The following is a 15,106-nucleotide window of genomic DNA, read 5'->3' as shown; positions in this document are numbered from 1 at the left end:
TCACAGTGGCGTTATTGGGTGCCAAAGCCAGCAGCAATTGACCCATGGAGGTGCGATCGCTGCCAGCTTTCGCAGGCCCACCCCCCCGCTTCGCCACCCCCCCGTCCCCTGGTACCGCGCGATTCATAAATGCCTGTGATCTTAGAAAATCCAGGCCTTAGTTTGGTAATATTATGTATATTCTATTTGTACGTTTTGTTTTATGTTCATGGAATTATGTATGTCATTCTATTCCTTGCTGAGATATTTGGATCAGCAGGTTATACATTTTTTTTTAAATTTTATAAATCAATCAATAAATAAATGTATCCTAGCATCCTGCTCCTTTGCTGCATCCTGGTACCCTGAGTAAGGGCCTGTAGCATACTCATGAGCTTTACAGAGTCAGTGCCCAGGATTTCCTGTGGCACGGACTGATGACATCAACACTGTTCTATCATAAAAGGAAGTTCACTTCTCTGAGCTGGTGCCTGAGCAATAGGTTCAGTTTTTTCGTTTCTCTGCGTCTGGCTGTTCCTGATTCTGACTTCCGATTGAGACTCAAACTATTTCCTGATCTTGCTTCTGTCTGCTGTATGCCCTGATCCTTGCTTGTCTCCTGCTTCTAAAAGGACTCCGCCTGCCTCAATCTTGCATGCCTGACCATGTCTCTGCCTCACGATTCTGTATTGTGCATTGGCCTTGTCTGTTAGCAGTCGCAAGGTCTACTCCTCCAAGCCCATGACAGGTAGTCTACAGAGAACCTGTTGACAACTTCTCAACTAGAAGATCCAAAAAGGAAATAGTTGCTGAATGGAAATGTGTGGCAAATTGAATATTATCATTATATGAATTAATCCATTTTTTTTAAATTTTATTTATTTATCGAGTTTTATATACCGTCATTCGGATTCATCATCATAAAGCCATCATAACAGTTTACAAAAATACGAAGGTTACAAGGTTAAGTGGATTAACAGGGTTTCAAAAAAGGTTCAAACAGTTGTTAAACATAGGGGAATCATATGCTAGTTAGTTACTGTTCTGTTTTAAGATTCATTTCTTGGTTATAATCTATAGTTGATATATGTTCATTTATTCATTTAATCTTCAGGTTGGAGTGGAGGGTGAAGATGTTGGGTTGTTCACTGGGTGAGCTGGTATGCTTTGTGGAACAACCATGTTTTTAGATCTTTTTTGAATGTTTTTAGGTTTTCTTGGGTTCTGAGTTCAGTTTGTAGGGAGTTCCATAGTTTTGGGCTACCTAGAGATATTGCTCTCTTTTGGGTTGAGGTGAGTTGATTGGAACGTATAGGTGGTGTTTTTAGAAGTCCCTTATTTTTGCAGATCTTAGGTTTCTGTTTGGGGGTATGTAGTTTTATAGAGGAGCTTAGCCAATTTTCTTGTTTTTCATATATAATTTTATGAAGAATGGATAGTACTTTGTATTCAATCCTGAATCTTATTGGTAGCCAATGTAGTGAAATAAGTGTTGGAGTGATGTGGTCATGCTTTTTAGATCCAGTGAGGATTCTTGCAGCTGCATTCTGTAGGATCTGGAGTGGGCGAATAGTGTTTAGAGGTAAGTTGAAAAGGATTGAGTTACAGTAATCTATGCTGGAGAAAATTAGTGATTGAAGGACTGATCTGAAGTCATTATTGGAAAGAAAAGGGTTTAAGTGATGGAGTGTAAGTAATTTATGTTATCCGTCTTTGATTTTTGTTGTGATATGGTTTTTGAAGGAAAGTTCTCTGTCAATTATTACTCCGAGGTTGCGAGCATGATTGGTTGGAGATATAACCGTATTTTGGTTCATTAGGTTGAGAGGTGGTATTTGAGGAGAGTTGTTCCTTCTGTCTAATAAGATCATTTCAGTCTTGTCAAAGTTGAGGATGAGTTTTAAGTTGGTTAGTATTTCCTTTATATTGTTTAGGTGAGTTGCTGTTGATATGTAAGTTTCTTCTAGTGATTTTTTTATTGGGATTAATATTTGAATATCATCAGCATAGATGAAGTGGGTCAGATTGATATTTGATAGGAAGTGACATAATGGGAGTAGATAGATGTTAAAGAGTGTTGCTGACAGAGCGGATCCCTGGGGAACTCCAGTGTTTAGATTGATTTTCTTTGAGAGGGAATCATTGAGTAGCACTTGGTAGGATCTTTGTGACAGGTAAGAGGAGAACCACTGTAGGGTTTTTTCATTAGCTCCAATTTCAGATAGACAGTCAATCATGATGGAGTGGTTTACTGCATTGAAGGCTGCAGATAGGTCGAACAGGATCAGAAGGTAGCTGTTGCCTTTTTCAAAACCTTTGAGTACGAAGTCATTTATTAAATTTTAGCAATTCCACCACTGTTCTACTCCAAAGCAAAAAAACATTGTCGACATACCTCTTCCAAAGTTTGATATGATCTAAAAAAGAAGAATGATTGACTGTTGCACATGCTCATGTACCCACATGGCTGCTGTGTCTGTGTTGTGAGTTTGAGTCCACCAGACATTTAATTTGATAATACTGTTTGTTCATCATTATTGATTCCTGGTTGTATTTGGTATAGTATAGTATTTGGATGCATATTTTTCACATCTTACTGGAGGGACGTTTTGACTATTTGTGCGAATTGTATTTTTTAGGTCACATATACATCGCGGAATACTCAATTTTCTTTTTTTTAATTCTTTATTTATTGAATTTTCAAACTTGTATTACACACAAGATTAAACTTGCATTCAGAAACAGTACAGAATAATTGAAAATTTAAAAAGATAGAAGAGTAAATCATCTATTTTACATTACCTCGAAATATGCTGTATCACCCAAAGGAAAAATAAGTGAAAAACTATTTTCTTAATGAGCGTATACATATGATATATAACTAAGTTATATTCTGATAGAAAAAGTAAGATTTTCCTCTAATTATTTTCTATAGCCTGCTCTTCAATTCCCAACAAAGATCTAAGATGATCAGGATTAGTAAACTGGTAATTGTGTCCTTTAAATTTTATAGCACATATACAGGGAAACTTTAACAAAAAGTGTCCCCCACTTTCAATTACATTCTTTCTGAAAGCTAGAAATTTCGTTCTTCTAATTTGTGTGATCTTAACAAGGTCTGGATATATCCAGACCTTTTGTCCATAGAAGGTTTTCCCTCTATTCCTGAAAAAATACTTTAAAACATTTTCTTTGTCTGAAACAAATGCAAATATTATTATCATCGTGCCATGATTTTCAACATTTATTTCCTCTTGAGATTTCATCAAAAAATCTGTAAGATTCATAGATAATTCATTCTCTGCCTTTTGCGTACTCGTAGCTCTATCCTCTACTTCCTCCTGCTCTAGTTCTTTTCTTCTATTCTTTACTGTATTCTTAAAAAAGAAGGCTCTTGTAATAGTAGGCATTCCTTGTTCAGGTATTTTTAGTACTTGCTTAACATAGGACCTAAATAATTCTGCTGGATTTATTTTATCCAATTTAGGGAAATTTATAACTCTTAAATTTAGGGCACGTGTGTGGTTTTCTAGATACTCAATCTTTCTCTGTACTTCTCCTTCTGCTTTAATTTTTAAATTTTGAATTTTCTCAACCTGCTCTATTCATTTTTCTATATTATGAATTTGTTTTTGTTGTGTATCCAATACATCAGAATTCCTTTTTACCACTACATTAGTTTCATGAACCACATCTGCAAGTTTCATAATGGAAGAATCCAATTTAGCAATATAGTTCCATAATGTTTCCATTGTAATAGTTCCAGGTTTTATTACTACATTCATTACTACATTCTTAGCTTTCTTATCGACGAGACTATTCTCTGTTTGATGATGACATATATTTTGTTCAAATCTCTTAACATTCTTTGGTGTGCTCCCTTGATCTGGTGTAAAAGATTGGGCATCAATATCATCCAGTTCAGATGGTGTCTCTGATGTTTGTAGACCTTCCTGAGCATCTCGATTTTGTTGGGATATGCATGGTATTTCTTGGGGACTAGCCCCATTTTTACCAGGCAGTGATGGCATCTCAGGCACCCCCGGACTTAGTGAGATGTCCTCGACCATAAGGGGAAGTTTCCGCTCCAAATCTTCCCCTACTGCGGCCCCCTCCACAGGGGTATTTTGAGGGGAGTTTAACCACTCTGACACAAATCTCTGAGTAGATTCTGTAGATACACCAAGAGGTGGCCTGATCTTTGCCTTTCTCTTGGTGTGAGGCATTATTTAATATAATATTTAACAAGGAATTAATCTAGTTCAGGATTATCAGGTGGTTTCTTACTTATAAACCAGTGCTTCACTTAGGAAGTTAAAGGAGAGTATAGGACATCGCCTACCTGATGATATTCACCTTCTTCAAAAAAAAAAAAGAGATAAAATCCCCGGCAAATCCGGTCGAAGCCAGTCAAAGCCGCGTGCCCCTTTGGCGCGCGCCGTCGGCTGCTTCGCACCGTAGGAGAGCCCTTATATCCTCCACTCCCGGCTCCTCCTTATGATGTAGCTGCTGGCGATTGGAGGATGTCACCATCGGGGCAAGGCTCGTCTACCCCCGGAAGTCCAAAACACACAGCCAGAAATCCACACAGGAAAAGTCTCAAGACAAAATAAGGGAGGTAAAAACCTGTTAGGCAGTCCCTCTCCTTGCCTCGAAGAAAACGCCATGGGAGAGCCCTTATATCCTCCACTCCTGGCTCCTCCTTATGACGTAGCTGCTGGTGATTGGAGGATGTCACCGTCGGGGCAAGGCTCGTCTACCCCCGGAAGTCCAAAACACACAGCCAGAAATCCACACAGGTAAAGTCTCAAGACAAAATAAGGGAGGTAAAAACCTGTTAGGCAGTCCCTCTCCTTGCCTCCTAATACTCAATTTTCTTTACTTTCTTGCAACATAGTTGGACATGACTGGTTACATTCTTGTTGTTTTTGCAAAGGTTTTGATTTATGTTTGTCCTTCTAGTCTTCTTCCTTTTGTTTCTGTTTTCACTGAGCCACTCCCTTCACCTGCTGTCTTTCCTCCTCTGCATGATGGTTAAGATGTCTAGGTTTGGTTTAAGGAAGGGTGCACATGCCATTTTTTAAAGTAAGTTCTTTCTTTTGCAATTCCATCACAACATGCTGTTCCTGGAGCTAAAGGGACAGGAGAAAGAACAGGGGTCTACCGAAAGCAGTGGCTGTGACTTGAACCACACCCCCATCACACCATCCTGAGAAACAGCCTTCAAGGGCTTTATTTATTTATCTATTTATTTATTTTTACATTTTTTTTTATTGTACAAATAAAACTCATATTTGTGTGTGTGGATCTGCCATGTGTTTGTAAGTGCAGTGTGTTGTAGAAAAGATATGATGAACTGTAATTTGAGGGATTGGGCTGCAGAGGCCACGGCCCCACCAGCTTTTGACCAGCGAGTGCGTTATTCATGCCACGGCGATTCCTCCCTGCTTCCACAACCCACAACTGCTACCTGCTTGGCAAACACTCTGATCTTCCACTTCCATATAACTTGCTTGTGATGGAAGTTATGCCTTAAAGATGTAACTTCTGCAGCGAGAAAGCTTAAAATAGCAGAAGCACATATGGACCATCTTTGCTGCCAGACCTCGTTCCATTGCCACAGCTGTCAAGCCTTTCCTTTTCTTGCTGCTGCTACTGCTGCTGCCCTGGGCTGTGAGACCTACCTTCTGTGCTGCTGAGGGACCTGTCTTTATTGCTGCTGCTACCACTGGACCTGCATTATCTTTCCTATTGCCTTCAGCAGTTCTTCGGGAAGACCCAGAGAGGGGAAACACACCATCAGGACAGGTTTGTGGGTGATGGTGGACAGAGAATTGGAAGGACTAGGAGAGCTAGGGAACAGGGGGTGGGGGAATGATGGAGGAAAGCAAGAAGAAAAGGAATGGGTAGGAAGAAGAAAGAGCAAGAGGAGAGAGAGTGGTGAGAGCATGGGGGAGAAGAAAGAACAAGGGAGTAGGAGCAGGAGAAAGGAGGAGGAAAGAGGCTGAAGGCAGGCGAGGGAAGTGCAAAAGAAGAGAGCAAGGGTGGGGAGAGAATGGGGAGCTAGGGGAGAGGATGAGGCTGAAGGGAGAGGAGGAGGATGGGTTGAGAGATGGAGTGCCGAAGGGAGAAGAGAGGGCTGGGAACAGGAGGAAGGGGCTGGTGGCAGGGGAAAAAGGAGATGACCTCTTCTGACCCCAGTCTCCTCCTCTCTCATCCTAGTTCCACTTCTTCTTACTCTAGACTCTTTTCTGTCCTCTCCTCTCAGCTCCTGACCTTCCTTACCCTTTCTCTTGCCTCCTACCCTCACTTTCTCATAATTATAATAAACAATTATACTTTATATGATTTATACAAAGAATGTATGTAAGAATGGCATTAATCAATAACATGGGGCAGAGTTTGGGCAACTTGCATGCCCTCTTCAACCCAAAAGTTGTTCTGCTGCCCCTGATTTGAGGTATCCTATATATGATGTGAAATAAGGAATCTGAGTGTTACATGTAAGATAAGTCTTAAAAAACACTTAGGCCTGGATTTATCAAAATGCACTAAATATCACATGAGAGCGAGAGAAAGAGTGTGAGAGAGAGAGAGAGCACCTAGCCATAATGCTTTCATACTAGATAGGTTTTTATATCTCTATGGGAGGCCCACCTAGTAACTTGAGGTGAGGTTTAGGTATTAGTGTAGGGGTTAGGGGCCATTTTGACATTCAAAGTGAGACGTACGAACAGAACAGTGGTCTCTTGTGAAGGTTTGATGACTTTCGGAGTGAGGAAACTCACTCAAAGATGAGATTTGTGCAATGTTCTCTCAACCTAGCTTGATGTTACCCAGGTAGAGAGTCCAACAAGCTAGGTTGAGAGAACTAAAACTGGCATTTGAGAACACATCGCAACATGCAATAAAGCCTTGCCCTTAACGCAAGCTATTGCATGGCTTAATGCTTCTGAAAAAGGTGTAGCTAAAATATGCGTTAAAGCCATGCGATAGGGCTTCGCAGCCCACTCCCGCCCCTAACTCCTCCTCTTTTTCTGATTTGCATCGCACCATACGTTATGGTGCTTTTGCATGCGTTAAAGGCGTTTTCACATGTGTTAAAGGTGCTTAACGCCTGTGAAAACGCCATAATGATATTTGATAAATAACCCTGTAAGATGGATAAGTCTTAAAATGCTACTTACCTCGCTAAGGCCTGGCTTCACCATTCTACCGCAGAATGGTGAATCCAGTGAAAACGGGGGTGGGGGGGTGGGCCTACGAAAGCCGGCAGCCATCACACCACCGTGGTGTTATCGCTGCCGGCTTTCACACCCAATAGCACCATGAAAGGTGGTGCTATTGGGCGCATTACTGGCGACGATAATGTTTCTTATCTTATCGCCGCCAGCAAAGACACCGCGGAGTCCGCCTCCTCGCTGCCCTGACTCCTCCCCTCGCCACCCCAACTCCGCCCCTAGCAAGCTATCGCACGTGAAAAGTCCCTTCGTGTGAGATAGCGGCTTATTGCGTGTGATAAACGTTTGAAAATGACCCCCTAAGTCAGATAGCCAAATAAGTCTAAAAGCACTACTTATCCAGCTATCTGACTTAGCCGGATAAATAGCATTTTAAGATGTATTCATCTAAGCAGCGTTTTAAGATGTATTCGTCTAAGTAGCTCTTTTTTTTTAGACTTATCCGGCTATCTTACATAGCTGGATAAGTCCAAAAAGCGCTACTTAGATGAATAAGTAGCACTTTTCAGACCTATTCAGCTACTTAGACAGATAAGTAGCAACTTGGACCGGAAAAGTGCTGCTTCTTAGCCAGGTAAGTTTGAATTTGTCTGTCTAAGCAGCAGCAAAAAAACTGCTTTTCTGTACACCCTCTGACTTAATATCATACGATACGATATTAAGTCGGAGGCCCCAAAATTTAAAAAAAATCAAAATTAAAAAAAAAAAAAAATTAAATCGGCCGGCAGCCCGCGGGTTGGAAGACGGACACTCAATTATGCCAGTGTCCGTTTTCTGAACCCGTAGCTGTCAGCGAGTCTGAGAACCGACGCTGGCAAAATTGAGCGTCGGCTGTCAAACCCCCTGTCAAAAAGGAGGCGTTAGGGAGGCGCTAGTGTCCCTAGCGCCTCTTTTTACCTCGGGCCCTCATTAGCATATTCTTCCCCCCTGAATCCAACAAAAGTAGTCTCCTATGTTTTCATATCCCAAAATAATCTATTTTGTATTCCGCAATGGCTAACTCATATTTATGGTTTAAAATAACTAGAGTCCACCAAGCTGTCTCTGTAATTTGGTAATTATCCTTCCAATTATTTAGAATCACTTTCAACACTAATTATAAAAATAAATCAGGGGATTTTTTTTTTAACTTTATTTTTATTGAAGTTTAACATTATTCCAAATATAAAACATATCTGAAAAGAAATACAGAGGAGAAATTGCTGATGGTAAACACTAATGAAAGAATAATAAGAAAGAGTAAAGAAAAAAATTACACAGCTTTCTCTTCTTAGTAAAAAAAAAAAAATAAAATGGGGAGGGGGGGGGGGGGGAAGAAAAGGGTCTAAAGGCAAGTAGACCACAAATCAAACAAAGTGAAAAAGAAACTAGACAGCGCACTGTTAGTACAATACCCACTAACTAAATGTCATCTTTCACTAGGTTAAGGGGAAACAGCATGCCTGGCCGCAATGAAGTCTCTCAATTGAGCAGGGTCGAAAAAGACAAACCTAGCAGCATTCAATATACCACTACACATTTGCATGGATATCTAATAATGCAAGAAGCCCCCAATCAGGGGATTATTTTATTTGAGCTTCTTACCCTGGAGGAGAGAAGGTGCAGGGGAGAAATGATGCAGACCTTCAGATACCTGAAAGGTCTCAATAATGCACAATTAACAAACCTTCTCCATTGGAAAGAAATTAGTAGAACTAGGGGTCATGAAATGAAACTCCAGGGAGGATGACTCAGAATCAACATCAGGAAATATTTCTTCATGGAGAGGGTGGTGGATGCCTGGAATACCCTACCAGAAGAGGTGGTGAAGACAAAAACAGTGAAAGATTTCAAAGGTGCATGGGATAAACACTGTGAATCTCTAGGGACTAAAGGATGGGAATGAAGAGGGAAGTGCATGGGGGTAACTTGCTGTGTGGCGGTTGCTACCTTTGGCTGGTAGGCCTTCATGCTGTTGGTGTAGTTCCAAAATTGATCTTTGCTTTAACAATATGGGAAAACAAATTGGGGGGGGGGGGGGGAGAGAATTGGACTCAGACAGCAGCCAATGAGGACACTGGATTTTGGGGTCTGGGAAAACAAGTAGGAGTGGGGGTAACTTGCAGCTGTTGATGCCCTTGACCAATAAGCCCGATACTTTTGATGCTACCATGAGCTTGCTGAGCAGACTGGATGGACCGTTTGGTCCTTTTCTGCCGTCATTTCTATGTTTCTATGTTTAGTGCTATTAGAAAGGTGCTGCACACCCAAGACTTTTTGGATTTCATCCCACATCATTTTCCAATATTTCTGAGTAATTAAACGTTCATAAATCACATGACAGAAAGCTCCTACTTCATTATGTCAAAACCTAACACTGATTATCTGTTTGTTTATTAAGTTTTGCAATCTTCGAAGGTGTCCAAATGGCTTGACGTGTCACAGAGTTATGAGGCAGAAAACAAGACTCTCACTTATTGCAAACTTTTCCCCACTTTTTAACCCTTTATTCATTTATTTTCAAATCCTTGCTGAAGTTCTTTGAGACCAAAGATCTTCTCCCTTGCTTATAAGATTGTACAGTCCAGAAACAATTTTTTAAAATGATTAAACAACTCCACTTAATCCAGAATGCTTTATTTTTCAATTAATTGTATTAACAAAATAACCATGCTACGAAGCTTACAGCTTGACAGACCATCAAAACCAAAACATTTCAACAAATATAGACAGTCTTTCAATGTATTAATTCTGGAGAAAGACTAACATTAATGTAGCAACAAAATATCAGTCCAAAGTTTTAATCTTAAACATGTGTGTGTACTTTTTTTGTTTATTAGATATCCCTAGCCCCCCACCCCCCCCTGTATCATCCTTCCATCATACAACACTACCCATAGGTTGTGAGGCAGCTTATGCTCTAATTCATGCCTATTAGGCAACTGGAATCCTTACTAATCATTTGGGTCTCTTTCCAGCTGATGTACGGCCCCCACGGTTTTTCAAATTTTGTGGTAGAGTCATGTAAATAAGCCATTAATTTATATATAACGAAAAGTCTTACCAACCTCTTAATCACATCCACTGTCTGTGGCATGCCAACCTTTAGCCACCAGGCTGCCAGTTCACAGTCATCTGCCTGGTCTGTTCGCCCCACCCTTCCACTTCCATAGTCATCAGAAGTAACTTGGGATTTCTCTGTATTCTGCATCCAGTAATTAAAAAAATTAGCTCTATAACCATCTCCCAGAAGCAGACTACTGGTCCACATTCCCACCTAATATGATAAAAGTTTTCTCTCTCCCCACATTGGTGCCAACATTGATCTGATCTCCCAGTAAACATTCTAGGCAGTCTGGTCGGAGTGAGATACCATCTGTATAATAATTGTACCTATTTTCCACTATTAATGAGGACATTAATCTCTTCCCCGTGAGTTGAAAACATATATCCCATGTATTATCTGCAATACTAAAATTCAAGTCCCGCTCCCATGCAACATGATTAGGTTTGCTCTCTAGGACCCCAATCAGGAACTCGTAAATTTTTTAGATTATTTTATCCGCCCCATCCACCCTAGCACAAAAGACCTCAAATAGAGTCTTATTGTGCCAAAGGTCCTCTAGCTTTCCCTTTTTTATAATGAATGATACCAGTTGCAGGCATGGATATCTATCCTTTTCCTGCAAAGGATACAGTTGTCTCAGCTGTTCAAAAGTATACATAGTTCTTCCATCCCAAACTTGCTCCAGTCTCACAATACCCAGCCCTATCCAGTGTGCAGCCATCACACCTGACTCCCCAGGTGGAAAACGCTTGTTAAATAAGAAAGTACTGTGCCACACTTGCTTATCCCCAATCAACCTTTGTCTATATTTATGCCACACTTCTAATGTAACTCGTGTGAAGGGAGACCCCGTACAGGGCCTTACCATCTCTTTTGCCCGCCCATACCAGAAACTCCAGAGGAGGATGCCCATAAATAGTGTGCTCCAAATCAATTCAAACCTTTCGCTTAACTTTATAATGTCATTCCAAGATGGCACATAGTTGGGATGCTGCATAATAGTATTATAACTTTGGGACACCCAAACCTCCCCCCCCCCCCGGCCCCTTAGATTGGTACAGAACCTCCCCCGCCACCCGAGGTGGCCTCCTTTTCCAAATAAAATGAAGAAGCTTTCTCTGCCAATCCTTTAACACTCTTACTGGGATGAAAATTGGCAGTGTTTGGAAAAAATAACAGAATCTCGGCAACTGATATTCTACCGAACCAGGATAGTGGTAGTCACTTCCACTGCTCTATGTTCGAAATTATACTTTTTGCTAATGGTCCATAATTTAACCCATAGAGCTCTTTCAAATCCGAAATCAAATGAATCCCCAGGTATTTCAGGCTCTTAGTAGCCCATTCAAAAGGTAGTTCCTTTCATAGTGTTATTATTTGTGATAGTTGTGGGTGGATCCTTGGGCCGGTGGCAGATGACCATGCCCATGGGGGAAGATCCCAGAGGGACCACCGGTCAGGCTCAGAGTTGGGAGACAGACACACACAAGTTCTTTTATTAAACTGCTTTTGGAAACCACCAGAGGTGGCAGTAGTGTGCTGGAGAAGCCCGGCTGGGCTGTAGTCCCTCAGGCACTGGAACAGTGAACCCAGGAAGGCTGAGCTGTAGAGAAACTGAGATAGTGAGTAGGCAGAGTATGCAGAGTTCAGGAACAGAACCTTGATGGTACACTCACATGATATCCTCTTAGAACAGCCCAGGAGCTGGAATGAAGTAGGCCCTCGAGGAGCGAGTACCTGGTTCCAGGGAAAGCTCTGAGAGAGAGATGGTAACTCACTGGTGTTTTAGGCAGCAATGACTTCCTGGCAGAAGTTATGTTCAGTACTAGGTCCGGGAACGTGGGCCCTCGTGGAGCGAGTACTGGTTCCAGACTGCGATCTGAAAAACAAAAGAGAGAGAGAGGCCCCCGAGGAGCGGGTACCCCTGGTAAAGTCCAAGGAGGCAGAGTAGCAAGGTATGCAGAGAGCGAATCCCATCCGCAGCGATACCTGGAGGAAGCTAGGAGCGATGAAACCCTTTGCTAACTCAAATAGCTAGCAAAATAAGAGACCTTAAATATCTGGCGATGATGATGTCATCTCAGGGGGACGCCCCTGAGGTTCATGCCACAGCTGGTACTTGAGTCGGGGCCGCAATGCGCGCGCGCCCTTAGCCCTCAGGAGAACATGGCGGAAAGGCAGCGTCAAGCCGGTCCGGGGATGCCGGAGAGGGTCGGCAAGATGATGCCGCGGCAGTCAAACTTCCATCAAGCAGAGAGTCACCAAAGAGGTAAGGAGGGCGGAGTGGAGACGTCGGGCAGCGATGGTTGCAACACACAGAGTGCCTGTCATCTTCTCATTTAAAGTTAGATTGAGCACCTCTGATTTGCCCTCAATCTTGAAACCAGAGATACTTCCATATATTTGCATTTCCCCTAGAGGAGCATGAAGAGAGCTCCCTGGATCTGTTAATGTAAACAGCAAATCATCCACAAATAGAGTCATTTATATGACTTCTCCTGGATCTCCACACCCCTGATGGTCTCATTGCTCCTGATTTTCCCTGCAAATGGTTCCAGGGATAATGCAAATAAAAGTGGAGACAAAGGACATCCTTGTCTTGTCCATCTGCACATTCTGAAACTATCAGAGTAGTCACCCTTAACCCTAATGCATGCTCTGGGGCAATCATAAAGAGCTTTGATCCAAGTTAAAAAAATTAGATCCTAATTCCATTTTGTATAGAACTTGAAATGGATAAGGCCAGTGTACCCTATCAAAAACCTTCTCAGCATCTATGGCCAACAAAACTGCTGGTATCTTCCGATGCCATGCCCACCATGTGAGATTCAGTACTCTCCTAACATTGTCCACAGCAAGCCTGCCTGGGACGAAACTGGATTGATTTCCATGTATAAGAAGAGGAGCTATAAACCCCAATCTAGTCGCCAAAATTTTTGCTAAGATCTTTAAATCCAGATTGATAAGAGAAAGAGGTCATTAGGACCTGCAGAGTATAGGATCTTGACCTTCCTTTGCTTTGATACCAGCAACATTCACCCCTTCTACTAGACGTCCCCCCTCTCTAAGATAATTATATATAGCAGTTAAGGGTTTGGCAAGGGTCAAGGGCAGGCAGCAAACAAGAGTGGTCAAATTCTGGGCTAGGGTCAGATTCAGGAGTCAGTCCAAGGGCAAGTTTAGGAGACAGGTCAGCTTAACACAGCAGGGCAGGCAGGGAGGCAAGGGCTGGATAAGACAAGGCAGGTTGGGCTGGAGAGATGAGGCAGGCCCAGGATCAGGAATGCAGGAGTCAGGAAGCATCAACTCACACTACACACATGTTGCAGACGACAGGTTGCTGAGGTGTCTGCTGAGAGTTTGCGGTGGCCTTTTATACCCAGAGCAGGTGATGTCATCAGCAGGTGCTGGAAATTAAGCAGTTGGCAGATCTGATGGAAATACATGAAGGATGACCTTACTACTTTTGAAATTTGGGGTACCATTGTGAGATTTTGATTGTGTTGAACCCTTAGGCTTTGCACCCACTCATTAAGATATAAGGCAGTATCTGCTAGAAAGGGAAGTGATTTTAGGGGGTGCAGGTAATACATACTAATTCTGCCATCTTATACATTGTGAGATGAGAAGTCCAATTGAATTGAGTATGGTAGGTGTTGAAATCAATGTCCATTAAATCTGTAGTCCGTTGCTGGCAAAAGACTGAAGATTGAGCATGAAGCACCTTCTGTGACTAATACCACTTTATTTAATGTTGATTGCTTGGGACTTATATTTCTTCACCTCTTTTTGTTGATTCTGACTGAGAATATTACATTGTAGTCTTGTATTGTCAATTGAACAATGAACTTTTAAGAAACCCCCTGATTGATCCCTATGAATGGCTGACCCCAGGACACAATTCAGTCTACTAGCTAGTATCTTTGATTGCTTCTTACAGTCTACATTTAATAATGAAATAGGTCTTAAGTCTGTGGGGAACTAAGAATTTTCTATGCTCTTTTTTTTTTTTTAGGACTATAAATTTGGCTTTCCGAAAGAAACCTTCTATTTTCTGATGTTTCAAGAATTGTTGAACAACCTGAAGAAGTTTGGGAGCCAACTGAGTTTTGAAAGCTTGGTAGACTCTACCCCACAACCATCTAAGCCTGATGATTTGTAAGAATTCAAGGATTGTATTGCTCAATGAATTTCATCTAATGTAATGTCCTATCCAGCGCATTTTTCTCCTTTGCTGATAGGACTTTGTGATTTAAGTGTTTCAGAAACTCTTATGTGACTTCTGCTTCAGAATCTATCTTTGATTTGTAGAACTGTACAGTTATTTCTATGTTCATATGAAAGTTACTTGTTTCCTTCACTCATAGCACTTGTATTCTGGGGGGGGGGGGGGGTTACCCTTTAAATTGTCTTAAATTACGACTTTTATTTTTTTCTGTAAAATACCTACATTTGTAGGTTCAATAAATGGTGAGACCGCATGTGAAATACTATATACAGTTCTGGAGATTGTACCTTCAAAAGGGTAGAAACCAGATGGATTTAATCCAGAGGGCGACTACTAAAATGGTCAGTGGTCTTTGTTCTAAAGCATATGAGGACAGACTTAAAGATCTAAACATGCATACCATAGAGGAAATGTGGGATAGAGAAGATATGATAAATACTTCCAAGATATCAATGCACAGGAAGCAGTCCTCTTTCAGTGGAAAGGAGGCTCTGGAATGAGAGGTTATGAGACGAGAGTTAAAGAGGATAGACTCAGAAGTAATCTACGGCCAGGGTGGCAGATGCATGAAACAACCTCCCAGTGGAGGTAGTGGACATAAGGAGAGTATTT

Source organism: Rhinatrema bivittatum, chromosome 2, assembly GCF_901001135.1.
Source record: "Rhinatrema bivittatum chromosome 2, aRhiBiv1.1, whole genome shotgun sequence".
In the NCBI taxonomy this organism is placed as follows: Eukaryota; Metazoa; Chordata; class Amphibia; order Gymnophiona; family Rhinatrematidae; genus Rhinatrema; species Rhinatrema bivittatum.
Note: the sequence above shows the minus strand (reverse complement) of the source record.